The sequence below is a fragment of the Maniola jurtina genome, chromosome 6 (genome assembly GCF_905333055.1).
Source record: "Maniola jurtina chromosome 6, ilManJurt1.1, whole genome shotgun sequence".
Lineage (NCBI taxonomy): Eukaryota > Metazoa > Arthropoda > Insecta > Lepidoptera > Nymphalidae > Maniola > Maniola jurtina.
Window position 1 is genome coordinate 153,161 of NC_060034.1, and position 18,862 is coordinate 172,022.

The 18,862-nt window shown below is 40.8% G+C and overlaps 1 long non-coding RNA gene across 1 annotated transcript; it reads right to left on the reverse strand.

The window, feature by feature from the left end:
- Window positions 1-12,812: 12,812 nt before the first annotated feature.
- Window positions 12,813-14,640, reverse strand: LOC123865944. The gene is made up of 3 exons (XR_006796079.1): window positions 14,537-14,640; window positions 13,484-13,666; window positions 12,813-13,024 (listed from the first exon to the last, which is right to left on the reverse strand). It is a non-coding gene; the product is annotated as an uncharacterized LOC123865944 (long non-coding RNA).
- Window positions 14,641-18,862: the final 4,222 nt, after the last annotated feature.

Sequence of the window (18,862 nt, forward strand, 5' to 3'; positions counted from 1 at the left end):
ATACAAAATGGCCACCAACTCTTTTTGCAGAAGCAAATTAGATAATTTTACAACTTTCCTATTAACTACAGGATATACCGCTCCCGATGACGTTTCAATCTCTCCTCTCGCTCGCACCCACGCGAAATGATCGTCCCTGAAAAAAGACAATGTCGAAAATCACTTTTTTTTTGATAAATTCCAGTGTTGCCAGTCTCTGGCGACAAAAATACCCAAATTTCATTTGTACGAGCAAAACACATAATCGCTCATACTCGGATTTTGCGAAAAGTCCGTATTTTGATTTTTTACATTTTCGCAAAAATCTTGAAATTTCCCGAAAAATGGGGTAATTTTTCCCCACCAATCTATACCTCAAGTTCATACGTACAATCGCTTCATAGAAGCCGAACCGCTCCGATGTTGCCAACTTTGACATATTCGAATTTTAAAATTGCGTTTTTTCGTACCTCGAACAAAACGACCGCCATGACAGCCGCCATCTTGAATTTTTAAAAACCACTCCCGTTTTGTCAAAATACAGGATAATCGTGGGCGAAACACGAAAAAATAATTATCCTCGACTTCTCCGTCTTGGATCAGTGGCGCCGCGGTTAGGGATCGAAAAATGAAAATTTTGAAAACGCTCCAGCTCGGCCGCCATTTTGTTTTTTCAATTTTTTCTACCTTTTCTATTAACCGTTTACTACTTTCCTAAATAGTTGCGAGTTTAAACAAAATCGGTTGGAAAACAAAAGAGCTGCAAAAATCACGTCAGCCGCCATCTTGTTTTTCCGAAATGTCATAATTTTTCGCCAGTCATCTCCCTCACTCAAACACATCTCCCCTACATCACTATATCATTTTCCTTCTCTTTCTAGGAGAACAATTATGTCAATGAGTCAGTGAGTCAGTCAGTGGTAATCGAGCTATATATAGTATAATATACTAGTGTTTTGCTGGGTGCGCGAGCTGCTAAAGCAGCTCGCGTGACGTGGTTGGGTTAACTTTATTATACTAAACCAAATTTATTTATTAAGATTCAAAATTCACCCCAAAAACCCATAAAACGACACCCATGTCAATTTTTTCTTAAAAAGTGCATGTTCGCCATCTTGAATTTCAAAATAAATGTTGTTACCAAAATCAGCACCCCGGAAAGCTCTGAAAACTACATCCATATCATTTTTTGTAAAAACGGGGTAGTTGAGGTTAATAAAGTAGGGTGCGTGGGTGCGCGGACCACTAAAGTGGTCCGCGAGCATGCAGAGTTTGTTCCACCGAGTAGACCTTCGGACCCTGATCATCTTTTGCCAAGAAACCACTCTTCCATCTTTTATATTCTCCGAGATAGACATCGACGAAATTTATACGGCGGCCATCTTGTTTTTCCAAAATTTTCCACTTTTTCTATTAATCGTTTACTACATTCTTCAAAGATTGCGAGTTTCAACGAAATCGGTTGGAAAACAAAAGAGTTATAAAAATCATATAGGCCGCCATCTTGTTTTTCTGAAATGTCATAATTTTCCCCTACTCATATCGCGCATCCGAACATATCTTCCATACATCAATGTATCGTTTTCCGTCTCTTTCTAGGAGAATGAGACATTCATAATCGCCATACAAAATGTATGGAAAAATAAATTCCGCCATTTTGAATTTTTTTTCTATTCATCGAGTAGACCTTCGGATCCTGATCATCTCTTGCCAAGAAACCTCACTTCCATCTTTTATACCCTCCGAGCTTGACACCAGCGAAATTTGTATGGCGGCCATCTTTTTTTCGCCATTTCGAATTTTTTTTCAGCTTTTTGGCAATTGGATGACGTCATGAATGACATTTGCTCGAGCACCCCCCACCTATCTGCAATACCTTAAGCGGGCCCTTCACCCGTCTCAGATATCCTCAATCATCAGCTCTCTCCATAATTTTGGCTTACTAACTTTTTGTTTTCTATACGACACCATCAGTGAAAAAAAAATTTTTCATACAAAATTTTACAGGAGTTTCTTAGTTGAAAATCTCGAAAATCTCCCCAAATGTGGCAACACTGTTTACATATTTCGATACTGCTGGTTGAGTCACACAATCGATTCATACATACTGACTTTCCAAAATGTTGACAACTGCCTCAAAAACGTGGTCAAAATTTCGAAAAATTAAAAAAAATACAAAATGGCCGCCAACTCGTTTCACAGAAAGATTTTACACGGTTTCATAATTTTCCTATTAACTACAGGATATACCGCGCCCGACGACGTTTCAATATTTCCTCTCGCTCGCACCCACGCGAAAGGGGATACCGTGAAAAAGACCGTGTCGAAAATCACTTTTACTTTGATAAATTCCAGTGTTGCCAGTCTTCGGCGACAAAAATACCCAAATGTCATTTGTACGAGCAAAACACATAATCGCTCATACTCAGATTTTTCAAAAAGCCCGTATTTCGATTTTTTACAATTTCCCGAAAATCTTGAAATTTCCCCAAAAAATGGGGTAATTTTTTTCCTCCAATCTATACCTCGAGCCTATACGTACAATCGCTTCATAGAAGCCGAATCGCTCCGATGTTGCCAACTTTGAGATATTCAACTTTTAAAATTGCGTTTTTTCGTACCTCTAACATAACGGCCGCCACGACAGCCGCCATCTTGAATTTTTGAAAACCACTCCCGTTTTGTCAAAATACAGGATAATCGTGGGCGAAACAAGAAAAAATAATTATCATCAATTACCCAGTTTCGGATATGTGGCGCCGCGGTTCGGGGTCGAAAAATCAAAATTTTTAAAACGCTACGGCTCGGCCGCCATCTTGTTTTTCCAATTTTTTCTACTTTTTCTGTTAACCGTTTACTACATTCTTTGATAGTTGCGAGTTTGAACGGAGTCCCTTAAAAAACAAAGGAGCTGCAAAAATCACGTCGGCCGCCATCTTGTTTTTCCGAAATGTCATATTTTTTCCCCAGTCGACTCCCCCATCCGAACACAACTCCCCTACATCATTATATCATTTGCCGTCTCTTTCTAGGAGAACAATTATGTCAATGAGTCAGTCAGTGGTAATCGAGCTATATATAGTATATACTAGTGTTTCGCTCGGTGCGCGAGCTGCTAAAGCAGCTCTCGTGACGTGGTTAGGTTGAATTTATTTATTAGGATACACAATTCACCCCGAAAAACCCGTAAAACGACACCCATATCGATTTTTTTCTTAAAAAGTGCATGTCCGCCATCTTGGATTTCAAAATAAATGTCATCAACAAAATCAGCACTCTGGAAAACCCTGAAAACGACACCCATATTATTTTTTGTAAAAACGGAGTAGTAAAAGATAATAATTTAGTAGGGTGCGTGGGTGCGCGGACCACTAAAGTGGTCCGCGAGCATGTAGAGTTTGTTTCACTGAGTAGACCTCCGGATCCTGATCATATTTTGCCAAGAAACCACTCTTCCATCTTTTATAGCCTCCGAGATAGACACCGACGAAATTTGTACGGCGGCCATCTTGTTTTTCCAAAATTTTCCACTTTTTCTATTAATCATTTACTACTTTCTTCAAAGATTGCGAGTTTCAACGAAATCGGTTGGAAAACAAAAGAGTTGCAAAAATCATATAGGCCGCCATCTTGTTTTTCTGAAATGTCATAATTTTTCCGTACTCATATCGCGCATCCAAACATATCTCCCATACATCAATGTATCGTTTTCCGTCTCTTTCTAGGAGAATGAGACATTCAATATTCGCCATACATTTTCTATGGGAAAATAAATTCCGCCATTTTGAATTTTTTTTCTATTCATCAAGTAGACCTTCGGACCCTGATCATCTCATGCCCAGAAACCACACTTCCATCTTTTATACCCTCCGAGCTGGACACCGGCGAAATTTGTATGGCGGCCATCTTTTCTTCGTCATTTTGAATTTTTTTTCAGCTTTTTGGCAATTGGATGATGTCATGAATGACATTTGCTCGAGCACCCTCCACCTATCTTCAATACCTTGAGCGGGCCCTTCACCCATCTCCGATATCCTCAATCATCAGCTCTCTCCATAATTTTGGCTTACTAAGTTTTTGTTTTCTATCTGACACCATCAGTGAAAAAAAAAATTTTCATACAAAATTTTACAGGAGTTTTCTAGTTGAAAATCTCGAAAATCTCCCCAAAAGTGGCAACACCGGTTGCATATCTCCATACTGCAAGCCGAGATACACAATCGATTCATACATTCTGACTTTCCAAAATGTTGCCAACTGCCTCAAAAACGTGATCAAAATTTCGAAAAATTAAAAAAAATACAAAATGGCCGCCAACTCGTTTCACAGAAAGATTTTACACGGTTTTATAATTTTCCTATTAACTACAGAATATACCGCTCCCGATGACGTTTCAATCTTTCCTCTTGCTCGCACCCACGCGAAAGGGGATACCGTGAAAAAGACCATGTCGAAAATCACTTTTTCTTTGATAAATTCTAGTGTTGCCAGTCTCCGGCAACAAAAATACCCAAAAGTCATTTGTACAAGCATAACACATAATCGCTCATACTCGAATTTTGCGAAAAGTCCGTATTTCGATTTTTTACAATTTCCCGAAAATCTTGAAATTTCCCTAAAAATGGGGTAATTTTTTTCCTCCAATCTATACCTCGAGCCTATACGTATAATCGCTTGATAGAAGCCGAATCGCTCCGATTTTGCCAACTTTGAGATATTTAATTTTTAAAATTGCGTTTTTTCGTACCTCGAACAAAACGGCCGCCATGACAGTCGCCATCTTGAATTTTTAAAAACCACTCCCGTTCTGTCAAAATACAGGATAATCATGGGCGAAACAAAAAAAAAATAATTATCCTCGATCACTCCGTATCGGATCTGTGGCGCCGCGGTTCGGGGTCGAAAAATCAAAAATTTTAAAACGCTACGGCTCGGCCGCCATCTTGTTTTTCCAATTTTTTTCACATATTCTCTTAACCGTTTACTACATTCTTTGATAATTGCGAGTTTGAACGGAGTCCCTTAAAAAACAAAGGAGCTGCAAAAATCACATCGGCCGCCATCTTGTTTTTCCGAAATGTCATAATTTTTCCCCAGAGGGTTTTGGAAACCAAACACAACTCCCCTACATCATTATATCATTTTCCGTCTCCTTCTAGGAGAACAATTATGTCAATGAGTCAGTGAGTGGTAATCGAGCTATATATAGTATAATATAACTAGTGTTTTGCTCGGTGCGCGAGCTGCTAAAGCAGCTCGCGTGACGTGGTTATGTTGACTTTATTATATTTAACCAAATTTATTTATTAAGATACACAATTCACCACAAAAACACATAAAACCCACACCCATATCAATTTTTTCTTAAAAAGTGCATGTCCACCAGCTTGGATCTAAAAATGAATGTCATTATCAAAATCAGCACCCTGGAAAACTCTGAAAACGACATCCATATCATTTTTTGTAAAAACGGGGTAGTTGAGGTTAATAAAGTAGGGTGCGTGGGTGCGCGGACCACTAAAGTGGTCCGCGAGCATGTAGAGTTTGTTTCACTGAGTAGACCTCCGGATCCTGATCATATTTTGCCAAGAAACCACTCTTCCATCCTTTATAGCCTCCGAGATAGACACCGACGAAATTTGTACGGCGGCCATCTTGTTTTTCCAAAAATTTTCACTTTTTCTATTAATAGTTTACTACATTCTTCAAAGACAGCGAGTTTCAACGAAATCGGTTGGAAAACAAAAGAGTTGCAAAAATCATATAGGCCGCCATCTTGTTTTTCTGAAATGTCATAATTTTTCCCTACTCGCCCCCCCCACCCGAACACATCTCTCCTACATTATTGTATCGTTTTCCGTCTCTTTCTAGGAGAATGAGACATCCAATATTCGCCGTACAAAATGTATGGAAAAAAAAATTCCGCCATTTTGGATTTTTTTTCTATTCATCGAGTAGACCTTCGGATCCTGATCATCTCTTGCCAAGAAACCTCACTTCCATCTTTTATACCCTCCGAGCTGGACACCGGCGAAATTTGTATGGCGGCCATCTTTTTTTCGCCATTTTGAATTTTTTTCCAGCTTTTTGGCAATTGGATGACGTCATGAATGACATTTGCTCGAGCACCCCCCACCTATCTTCAATACCTTAAGCGGGCCCTCCACCCGTCTCCAAAACCCTCAATCATCAGCTCTCTCCATAATTTTGGCTTACTAACTTTTTGTTTTCTATTCAACACCATCAGTGAAAAAAAAATTTTTCATACAAAATTTTACAGGAGTTTCTTAGTTGAAAATCTCGAAAATCTCCCCAAAAGTGGCAACACCGGTTGCATATCTCCATACTACCAGCCGAGATACACAATCGATTCATACATGTTAACTTTCCAAAATGTTGCCAACTGCCTCAAAAACGTGATCAAAATTTCGAAAAATTAAAAAAAATACAAAATGGCCGCCAACTCATTTTGCAGAAATAAATTACATCGTTGTACAACTTTCCCATTAACTACAGGATATACCGCTCTCGATGACGTTTCAATCTCTCATCTCGCTCGCACCCACGCGAAATGATCGCCCCTGAAAAAAGACAATGTCGAAAATCACTTTTGCTTCGATAAATTCCAGTGTTGCCAGTCTCCGGTGACAAAAGTACCTAAATGTCATTTGTACGAGAAAAACACGTAATCGCTCATACTCGGATTTTGCGAAAAGTCCGTATTTCGATTTTTTACATTTTCCCGAAAATCTTGAAATTTCCCCGAAAAATGGGGTAATTTTTTTCCTCCAATCTATACCTCGAGCCTATACGTACAATCTCTTGATAGAAGCCGAATCGCTCCGATGTTGCCAACTTTGAGATATTTAACTTTTAAAATTGCGTTTTTTCGTACCTCGAACAAAACAGCCGCCATGACAGCCGCCATCTTGAATTTTTAAAAATCACTCCCGTTCTGTCAAAATACAGGATAATCGTGGGCGAAACCAGAAAAAATAATTATCCTCGATTACCCCGTTTCGGATCTGTGGCGCCGCGGTTCGGGGTCGAAAAATCAAAAATTTTAAAACGCTACTGCTCGGCCGCCATCTTGTTTTTCCAATTTTTTCTACATTTTTTGTTAACCGTTTAATACATTCTTTAATAGTTGCGAGTTTGAACGGAGTCCCTTAAAAAACAAAGGAGCTGCAAAAATCACCTCGGCCGCCATCTTGTTTTTCCGAAATGTCATAATTTTTCCCCAGTCGAATCCCCCACCCGAACACATTTCCCCTACATCATTATATCATTTTCCGTCTCTTTCTAGGAGAACAATTATGTCAATGAGTCAGTGAGTGAGTGAGTGGTAATCGAGCTATATATAGTATAATAAAATAATAACTAGGAGTCTTTTGTTTAGCTATTTGTCTTTATATGAATACTAGGAGTCTTTTGTTTAGCTATTTGTCTTTATATAAATAGAGGTACCTACCTATTTAACTAGATCCATGGTAATAATATCTATATCGAATCTTTGAAAAGGGCAGCCATCGTGTTTCTCACTGGTTCTTCTCGATAGGAGAGCCATCACTGTGGTTAGACGTATTTGATGATGCAAAATAGGTAGGACAATATCGGAAAAGTTCATTTGAATGAAAAATCTTTCTATTTCTAATTGTAACGAAGTATTTAGCATCTCCAGAGAAAAAAGGAACCATTTTAGGAGATCACTTCGTAGTCTGTCTGTCGTGTATTGTCAAGAGCCGTGAAGACAAGTAAAACGTATAGGGTGCCTACTCCCCAGTCGCCGCTGATCTAGAGTCATGGGCAGTTAGCAAAAGTAAAGGGAGAAATCACGAACAATCCGAAAACCGTGAATTTGTGGTTATTGTTATTTAAGTTATGAAATTTTTGTTATTTGTTATTGAAGAATAGAAATACACATTCTATGAAAATTTGAACTCTTTTGCTATTACCTACGGTTCACGAGGTACAGCCAACCGACAGTCAGACTGACGAATGACCGGACAGCAGAGGCTCCCGTTGGGACCCTTTGGCTATACGGAATTACGGAATCGTACAAAATAAAAAGTGTTATTTCTTTTACGATGCTACGGAACCCTTCGCGTGCGAGTCCAACGTCGCACTTGACGGTTTTTGTTTAGGCATGGTAAGGTAACGCGGGAGAGGTGTATGCGCTCGTCGCGATGCACAGCACCGCGCGGCGGCGGGCGGCAGGAAGCAGCGCCGAAGGGCCGCGGGGCAACGACCGCGGCACGCGAGCGCCTCCGTGCGCCAGCGATGTGGGTCAGCGGGCCACCACCACCGCCACCGCCGCCGCCACCCCTGCGGCGCCCACACTCGCCAAAATTATATCAAACGTGGGCAGGGATGGCCATTATTGCTACATTGAAATCCTTTAAGTTTGCTGAAATTATTAATTTTCTTTGCAGTGATTTGACAGGCTATTTTTCGCGGAAAGTCTTCTTCATCTTCGACTTGGTGTTTCCCACGTAGATGCTACATGTTGCTGTCCACTTCGTCGGAGCATCCGATGTAGGTAGTCTATTGGCTCTCAGGTCTGCGTTCACGACGCACGACGTCCACTCAGCTCTTTCTTACTTTAACTCCATTGTTCACGGAAAGTGATCTTTCGATATTCGCACTTGCAATCGTTATCTAGGGAGATACATTAATTTAACTAAGGATTAAGGTCAATTATAGCACTGATAGGTATTTCATACGAAAATAGGTATTTCATAGGCACTCCGACTCGTAGCAAACGTTGCTAAAATGCAATGATGCGAATGTTCTCGCGCGCCCATGCTGAGCTTGGGTCGATGACCGCGTTTAAAAATAAATTAAAATAATTAAAAGAAGACCTCATTTAATATGAAAAATCAAAAAATAAAATCTCAGCAAGTTAGAAAATTATAATTTTAATAATTTGGTGCAGCTGACCAATATATTTTAATATGTATTTATTACACCTTTATTTACACCTTTATTCTCGGCAGGAGAGGCATTCCGAACCAGCAGTAGTAGATGCTCTTGAGTCTTGACGATTCAAAAGTACTTGTAAAAACTTTTTTTAGTGAGGTACATAAGCTGAATGAAAAGGCATTTGACGTGATTTTCACCTATGTGCTACCTGTGAAATGATTCAGCTCTAACCGCGAGCCGTATACAATATACCTAGTCACTTACCACAGTTTTACGACCGCTACTGTTCACAACTGATTGCAATATTTGAATAATTGCATTATACCTACCAATTAATTATTATTTTAAGTGCCTATACACTAAAAATAATAATTTTAAAACTTTGCGTTAGGAATAATTAGGACTAGATTATACAGTGTGTTAATAATAATGGGGGAACCATCTCATAGTTGAACTCGTACGTGCTCGTGGTATGTACTTAGGTTACCTTCTGCACTAGAGAAACAGTTTGTGGAGTTGGGCATGCATCGGCAATGAGGCGACAGTTTAGTTGCCGCACAACAATAGGTGGTGCTGCGGTGACGTGGACGGAGCGAGCTACTCCGCTGCAGCCGTATCGATGTGCTGTGTTGACAGAGTGCCGTCCACTGTGAACTGTGAACCACAACACTGCATTGTAATCTGGGCGCTGAGCTTCGGCCTCTGATATACCTAATATTGTCCTAATGCTGAAATACTATTTTGGGCTTCAGCCTTCAACAACGATATACACCGAGACTCGGGTAGATGTCAGCCAACGACTCGGAAAAGTGCCACAACTCACAAATCTCTAAAGGACAATTATTATGCACCTAAGTACTAATTATACCTCGGAAGTTCTTATGGCTCGATAAAAACTACAGGACTTCCTAATTGAAAGTAAACCAATTAGGCACATACGCCAACATCGAGATCAGCCAAAATAAGAAAAAAAACGTTTCTGAAATAAAACTGCTGTGACAGGCAGACTGGAACAATTAAAAGTTCCGTGAAAATAGTCGATAGTTCAGCGGAGGGAGTTGCGTACCTTCCTCTGTGCTTGCGTCGCCTGCCGGCACAATCAAGTAATATCATGCGGCCACTTTTTAGGGTTCCGTACCTTAAAAGGAAAAATGGAACCATGTTATAGGATCACTTTGTTGCCTGTCTGTCCGTCCATCCGTCGACGTGTGTGTCAAGAAACCTATAGGGTACTTCGAGTTGACCTAGAATCATGAAAGGCAGGTAGGTAGGTCTTATAGCACAAGTAAAGGAATAAATCTGAAAACCGTGAATTTGTGGTGACATCATTAAAAAAAAAATGTGTTTCAATTTTCAAAGTAAGATAACTATACCAAACTGGGTATCATATATGAAAGGGCTTAACCTGTACATTTTAAAACAGATTTTTACTTATTTTTATGCATGATAGTTTTTGATATATCGTGCAAAATGTCGGAAAAAATGTCTTCGCGATTTGTGTATGCTCTCAGCATACTTCAAAAGCAAATACAAATTACGAAATTGCACTTTCTGCCTAAATAAAAAAATCTTGACAGTACCTTCAATCTATATAATGGAGGCGGCTTTATTTGTTAGGAAGCATTACAATTTATACAAAACTGTGGAAAACACAAAGAAACACGAAAGAATTACACGTTTGCAAAACAAACTCGCATACCCTACTTACAAGCTTAAAATCTCCTGCCGTGGCCCACTGTATAGAACAACTAACATCTATACTAATAAATAAAATTGGAGTGTCTGTCTGTAATTTCGAAATAACTACCTCATATTAAGAGGGCTCTCTCCGTCACTCGTTTCATACAAACGTAGTTCCAATTTCATTTGAATATTAAGCAACCAAAGTCCATGAAATTTTGCAGACATATCCTATGTCTGTGGTTTTCCAGATTTCTGTTAAAATATTCGGTTTCAAAGTTACGCGGTCTTAATTTCCATCCCTTTCATAATAATCCCTTCGGAAAAGGACAACATAAAATACAGTTTAATTTAGGATTGTGTACAACAGAATTAGCCGCTCGGTCGGTCGGTCGGTCGGTCGGTCGGTCGGTACGGAAACCTCAAAACGTGACCCGACGGATACTTACCTAATGGGTGTCCTGAGAACAGAATATTATATAGCAGTAAGGTAATCATATAAACCACAGACCAGCACATCGCACGCGCATCACAAGAGTACAGCAAGCTGTTCTGGAAACACATAAAACTTCTGATTCATCCCAGTAAAATGTCTACCTACATACTTACTCTTGTTCTGAGTAGGCAGATGTTGAGTGCAAAGTAGATACCTACTTAAATTGGCTAGTTACTGATTTTTTTTATAAGTTCCTACCCGTTGGAAACTGCGAGCTCTGGCTTAGTAGTACCTTACTTAGGTACCTACTATTTTTGAAGTTAGGTATGACATTAAATAAAGCGGTGAAGGAAAAAAAAACATCGTGAGGAAACCTGCATTCGTATGAGTTCCCCACAATGTTCTCAAAAGTGTGTGAAGTGTGTGCGATCCGCACTGGGCCAGCGTGGCAGACTGTGGCCTACCCGTACGGATAACCCCTTCTCATTCTGAGAGGACACTCGAGATCAGTAAAAGAGGGCTCGCGTTGGGAGAATCACGGCACAACGAACCATCCCACGGGTTTTTTTAAATCTAAATCCACGCGAACGAAGTCGCGGGCATTCAGCTAGTTACAGATAAAACTGAAGGAGCCATCGCGATGACCCTGATCAAGAAGTTCAGAGCGATAAGTAATAAGTAATATCATTTGATTGCGAGGCGCGGCGCTCGTTCGCTAGCACCATACTCACTATATTTCACTGGATACTACGAGTACACGGTTTATTGTAACGCCGTCAATTTATTCGCTATATCTAGACGTAGGAGTCTCGCACTCGCAGGCATAGATATGTACTCGCAGGCCGCAGAGAGGATGCAGCTATTAGCGAAGCGATTAACTCTGGGATTAATGCTGGCGTTACTTGCACCTGTCCGAGCGGATGCGAACCAGTCGTTAGGTTCACAATCGCGTTCCTCCCGGGTAGGAGGGGGAGGGGGGATGTGAGCCAGCTGTGCCGTTTCCTGAAGCCATTGTTCGGTTGGTAATTTGGTTTCAGCGCTCGGTACTTAGGTGCGGGCGGCGCGGCGTGAAACTTGAATGGGTTCAATTCGCCAGACTTGTATTATTTATAACAGTCCCTACAAAATATAAAATCCAATATAGGTACCTACCATATTAATGTGTGTGTTGAACACACACTGTGTTCATGATTCAAAGTATCCTTATGTCTATCGACTTCCAACACGTATTGACAGCAAATCGCACAATATCGCAAGTATTTTGGACGTAATAAGTAATGAACATAAAAGGGGCGAGGATAGCGCATCGAGGAACACCCACTGCTTACCAAGTAGCAAAGACCAGTCCTGATCAGATACATAATGATAAGTCACAAATCACAATATAATGTTACGCCACGCCGCCACAGCCAGTCGCAACATGCCATTCAAACCAGCCGCTCCGAGCTAACTGCCATGACAGCCAATCATAGCCAGTTACCGCCATGACAGCCAATCATAGCCAATTACAGCCATGACAGCCAATCATAGCCAAATACTGCCATGACAGCCACTACTACCGAATGCCTTCGGTGGGGATAACGCCATATAAAGCCATGCGAGCTCATTTTTAATGTTATTATTGTATCGTACGCATTATAAGCTGAAATACTGCCGGTTTGTGTAAATAAGTGTAAATTGTATAATTAGTAACAAATATATGAAAGTAATTATTAGTGTGTTGAATGAAGTGATAAAATAAATTAGTGCGATTATACTGATTTGCTCTTTTTATTTAAACCCACTGTTTCAATAATTTAAGTAGGCCCAGGTCATAACACTCTATAACATTCACTGACATAGTAATGAGTAATTAAATTAGGGCATATTATTAGAGGCTAGAGCGAAGAACGAAGAATTTTTCCCCATTCCATCAGCCAGTAAGCGTCCACTGCGGGACATAGGCCTTTCCAAGAGCGCGCCACCAGACACGGTCCTCCGCCTTCTCATCCGCCCGCTCCCCGCCACCTTCGTAGAACGAAGAGTAAAAGTAGCAAAAGCAGTTACTTAAATAAAGCATGTTAAAATAAAAATAGCTAAAAACGGTCGTATAAAGTAATAATAATTGAAAGCCACAGCAAGCTTCACATCGAGCGATGTGTTTCGTCCACTGCAAAGGCTAAATGCTAAGTGTATTGGTTGTATGGGGCGGAGTGAGCGAGGCGTCCGCGGAAACGTCGACGCTGAACTTCTTACAAACAAACTTCCACCATTTAAGTACCTTCTCGAAGGCTTTCCGGCTTTCCCTCGCGCAGAGATTATTTGAACAGTGTCTCGCCCTCGGGGCGAAACGTGAAACCCGCCTCGTCAAAACTTACCGACGTTAATGAGCTTGTTACTTGGAAAAGTATCTTTATTGCTAAAAGTTTTCCGTAGAGTTTCCAAATTTCTAAGTCATTAATATCACCATAATAATGATCAACCCACCGCCGGCACACTACTAAACACGGAGCTCCTTACAGGGTGACAAGAGATCAATCAGGTCATAGTCCACCACGCTAGTCCACTATACACTGACAGACTGAGCACACCTTTGACAACCTTTTGACAACATTATGAACAACTGTCAGGAATGTAACCTTCACCGTTAGATCAAGTGATATTTAATGGCTTAAACCGCATATATTAACATTAACCGCATTATATGTCCGAAAAGTTAGAGATGAGCGCCCGGGATCGAACCCCGAGCTGCCAAGTAGGAGGGCGACGTGTTCCGGCAAGCAATCAAGGCAATATTATGTCTACACTAGTCACTAAGACACTAAAGACAATTTTGAATTTTTTTAAACTTTGAAACGGAAAAAAGAAAGCCTTACCCTATAGGATCACTTCGTTGTCTGTCTGTCTGCCCGTCTGTTCGTCTGTCGTGTCTGTTAAGAAACGGTACTTCCCGTTGATCTAGTATCATGAAATTTGGCATGGTAGATAGGTCTTATAGCACGAAGGAAAAAATCCGAAAACCGTGGATTTGAAATATAACATCACAAAAAAAAAAATTAAAATACATATATTATGTTCATAAACAAATAAATTGATAGGTACTATCAATTTTTAAAGTAAGATAGCTATACCAAGTGGGGTATCATATGAAAGGGCTTTACCTGTAGGTACATTCTAAAACTGATTTTTATTTATTTTTATGCATAATATAGTTTCTGATTTATCGTGCAAAAAGTCCAAAAAAAGACCTGAGGACGGAATTCTCGGTACGTGAGCCTGACTCGCACTTGGCCGGTTTTTTAACTTTTTAGTTGTGGTTTTTCTTAAAAACAAAGAAAATAAGCGGAGGAAAACATTCACTGAAAAGGAGAAACTACCATTAAATTCTTTTGTTCCAGTTTGTACCGAAAATGACTTGTTTTGTTGGCCTCTATACAACGAGCGAGTTCTGTGCGACAGCCGCGAGAGCCGTGAGAACCTGGTGGTTACACGTCCGCCTCAGCTACTGCGGAGGTCGGGGGTTTGATCCCGGACACGCACCTGTGTCTTTTTGGAGATACGAGTTTGTGCATTTTAAGCAATTAAATTTCACAATTCCAACGCAATCTTTAAATCGGGAAATTTGATTGATTGATTGATCTTTAAAATTGGCTTTGGCAGATAACAGTAATGTCAAAGTGTAATAAATGCCACGTCACTGTCTAGTCACGTCATTTCTAATACTATTCCGAATAAAATCTAAAAAACTATACTTTATACTTTGACGTAAGATTCTTTACACTTTTACTTTGTTACCTGTTATCTGCCAAAGCCAAACATTTTAGTATTATAGACAGACGAAAATTTTAAAAACGTGTGATAGAGTTATGGTACCGTTCAAATAACCATAAGTATATGAGTTAATATGAGATAGTTTTTTTCGAAATTACAGACAGTTCAATTTATTTCTTAGTATACTACATATATATAGATAAAAGATATAACATGTAATGTGTGTTTGGCCTCTTGTAGCTCTTGCTTACTTATAGCTAATTAAAAAGATAATATCAGCACCCGCCCGCGGCAGACTGTGCTCGAGCCGAGACGCCAGTACGCCTCAGCACCCGCTCGCGGCAGACGGTGCTCGAGCCGAGACGCCAGTACGCCTCAGCACCCGCCCGCGGCAGACGGTGCTCGAGCCGAGACGCCAGTACGCCTCAGCACCCGCCCGCGGCAGACGGTGCTCGAGCCGAGACGCCAGTACGCCTCAGCACCCGCCCGCGGCAGACGGTGCTCGAGCCGAGACGCCAGTACGCCTCAGCACCCGCCCGCGGCAGACGGTGCTCGAGCCGAGACGCCAGTACGCCTCAGCACCCGCCCGCGGCAGACGGTGCTCGAGCCGAGACGCCAGTATCGCAGGCTTTACTATGAAAATGACTAAAAGTCGGGATTCATTTGCAACTATTTTAGATGCTGCAGATTTTTGGCACATACTAAGTAAGAGTAGGTACCTAGCTAGATCGTGTTTTTACAAATCACAATGTACAGTAGATCCTTGCGGTAAGCAGGTAGGCTATATCAGAGATTATTTATTCCACCATACTTCTAAATGCCAGAAGATTGGGATGTGTGGTGTACCGTTAGAGTCCAGGTTACATCATCCCGTGAGACATAATTTTTTGAAAAATTCAATACAGCGGCTTAATACGCCATTGTCAAATGTGAACAAGTGTTTTTAGTCCGTTATTTTCGCAAAGCAAGTTTTAGGTATTTGTTTGAATCCACGCTTATACGAATACTTAGTTCACCTGAAAGCTGGCTTACCTAATGTTATTGATGAGGACTGGTAAAGCGGTTTTCTATGTTTTTGTGAACGCGTCGTCCGAGGGTTGTTGGGGGTTGGGGGTTGGGGGGTGGGCGTGGGTGGAATATCGCATGTCATCCGTGCATTAATCGCGCGATCATCAAAACGTCTTTATGGTTCCCATTCGAACGACTATTCGATCGATTTTTAACCGCTTCGTTGTGCCACAGTGTAGGCAGATCAGAAACCCTACTGGACGTCATCAAGCAGATGTGACATGAACATTGGTAAATCTGTCATTTTCCAATGACTAGAATGACTTTGAATCCTGATTTGAATGATGAAGAATTCGTGATGAATTGTTTATCCTTCGTGGGGTCGTGTAAGCCGCTTTATAACACGACTAGCGACCCGCCCCGGCTTCGCACGGGTGGACATTTATTTTTTAAGCTCTCTGAACCCCTGCGGTTTCGCCGTGCGAGTCGTGCGACACCATCATTCATTTTAATACCAATAACAATTTTAAATTCGTAATATCTTTTGAATGGATTGTCCGATTGGAATAAAATAAAAAGTAATTTATAGGTATTGAAACAATCTTGCTCAATAAATAGTTTATTTGGATAAGGATTAGTATTTGACGATAATATGATCAATAAACATAGGCTAATAATTTTAATTACTTTTATTCTATGGAAAAGTGGTTATAATGGCTAAAATATAAATGTTTGGTTTATATTATCGCGGACTTTTTTGTAGGCATTATTGAGTTCTACAACTTTTCTATAGAAGTCAACCATACATCTCTAACCATTTAGGCAGCGTTCGCGAGAATCGTTAACGTACGGCAGTTTTTTCGACGCCTTACTCCACAATTTTCACTACCACGAAAAATCCTATCTATTTTCCGGGATAAAATATAGCCTATACGGATTCGGAAGAATCCCTCTAAGTAATGGTAAAAGAAATTTTGAAATCGGTCCAGTAGTTTTTGAGCCTATTCATTACAAACATACAAAAATACAAAGGTTTCCTCTTTATAATATTAGTATAGATTGCGAAATAATATAATGTGATAGGTACTTAGGTACAAAATATATTGTAGGCATAATTGTAACATTTGGTTTAAAAAAAGAGCAACTGCCGAGTTTATTGCTGGCTCTTCTTAGTAGAATCTACTTTCCGTCCGAGCCAATGCAGAATGTCTTAAATTAATTTTATTTCATTATGGATGCAATGCAGGATGGTTGGAGGGCAAACGTCGTCGGCAGATTAATGCAACTCTGCTTTCACGAATCATTAACATGAAACTTACACTGAACTTAGGGTACAATAAGTAGGTCTACCTTCTATAGAGTATAGTACGCGACAGACTGAGATGGCAATCGGGGCATGAGGCGGGGGGATGTCCCGCGGCTTAGCGCGGGGGCTGAGCGGATGTGCGAGGCGTCCCCACCCCGATTGCCATGTCGACCTGTCGCGTAATACTTATATGTACTTAACTACTTATAATAATTATCAGAAATTTTCGGTAAGGGATGAGATGATAAAAATTCAAACGCCAATCTTTGCAGTTAACTGTACCTAGTTTACTGTAACTTTCTACATTTTGTCATTGGAGGAAATTAAAATCGCACTTGTAGGCCCTTGACCCACAACTTGTCCCTTTGAGATCCTAGTCTTAGAATTCTAATTGCCCATTCCTAAGAAATAAAGAAAAATTGATTTGTTAGGCTATGAAGTGAGCACAGGGATGGGTGGGCACACGGTGGGCAAGAATATCGATAAACTTTGTGTCAAACACTTTGTGGACGAGGGAAGGGAGTTAAAAAATGTTAATAAGTTAAAATAAACTTGAGTAAGTACCTATATTAAATATGAAAGTCACACAATATAACATGTACACAATACTATAATACAAATATAACACAAAAACGAATAAATCCTTCCATTGAGCAAATTGAGGCTCTTCGTTTCTATCAATCTATCTGCCTGCGGGTTCTGTATCTCCAGACCAAATGAGACCCTTACACGATCACTTCGTCGTTGTCAGTCTGTCTGTCTGTCGAGAATCGACAAGGGAATAATAGCAATGTCTTAAGCACAAGACCGACTGCAGCAATAAGCTGAGGCAGCGCCCCGTTCGGCCAAGATAGACATTAAGCTAGTATTAAGAAGTGGGTGCCTGGGTCTTGGGGGACCAGGGAGCATGGACACTGGTCGGCTCCTTGGTTCTCCAGGGACTACGACACCCTACCTGTCTGTATTTGTAAATTTGGCTGAATAAAAGGTTTTTATTATTATTATTATTATTATTAAGTAAAGGAAAAAATCTGAAAACCGTGAATTTGTGGCTACATCACAAAAAAAAGTGTTTTTTCTTGTACGATACGATTTTATTTTGACTATTCAAAAGCACTTGTAAAAGTTTAATGGAATAAAAATATTTTGAATTTGAATTTGATGGCACGGTAATGGAACCCTTCGTGTGCGAATCTGACTCGCACTTGACCGGGTTTTTATGAGTTCTAGTGTTAGTTAGTGCCCGCCACACCCCATAAATATGTATACATACATGGTAGAGGGTTAAGACTGCAAAATTCAGATGGCAACGGTAAGATAATCGACAAGAGTCGGGCCGCCCGCCCGCCCTAGGCGCTTGGGCGCGGGCCGGGCGGCGCGGCAGTGCGCGGCGTGCGCGGCTGCCGACGAGTCGCCCGCCCAGCGCCGCGCCCGCTCCGCGCTCCGTGCCCTTCCCGCCCGCCTCGGCGAACTCTCCGTCCAACCGATCAGCGTAGGATATAAGCTTTGCGCGTACACGGCGCCGGGTAACGGGCGACCCATAATTCCAATAATGGTACCTATATCGCATGCTTTGCGTTTCATTGCCGGCTATAAATGTGAGATTCAGTGTAAGTTCCACGCTCGTACGCTACTGCAACAGGGAAACTTAATGCATTTTCCAAACCAGTAAAAACACTCCCATAACTTCGCTGTAAAAGTTCGCTAAACTGACTTGTGTAACCTTTTGTGCGCTTATTCTCTTCCCTGTTGACGAGGAATGTCGGAATGTGAAGATATTT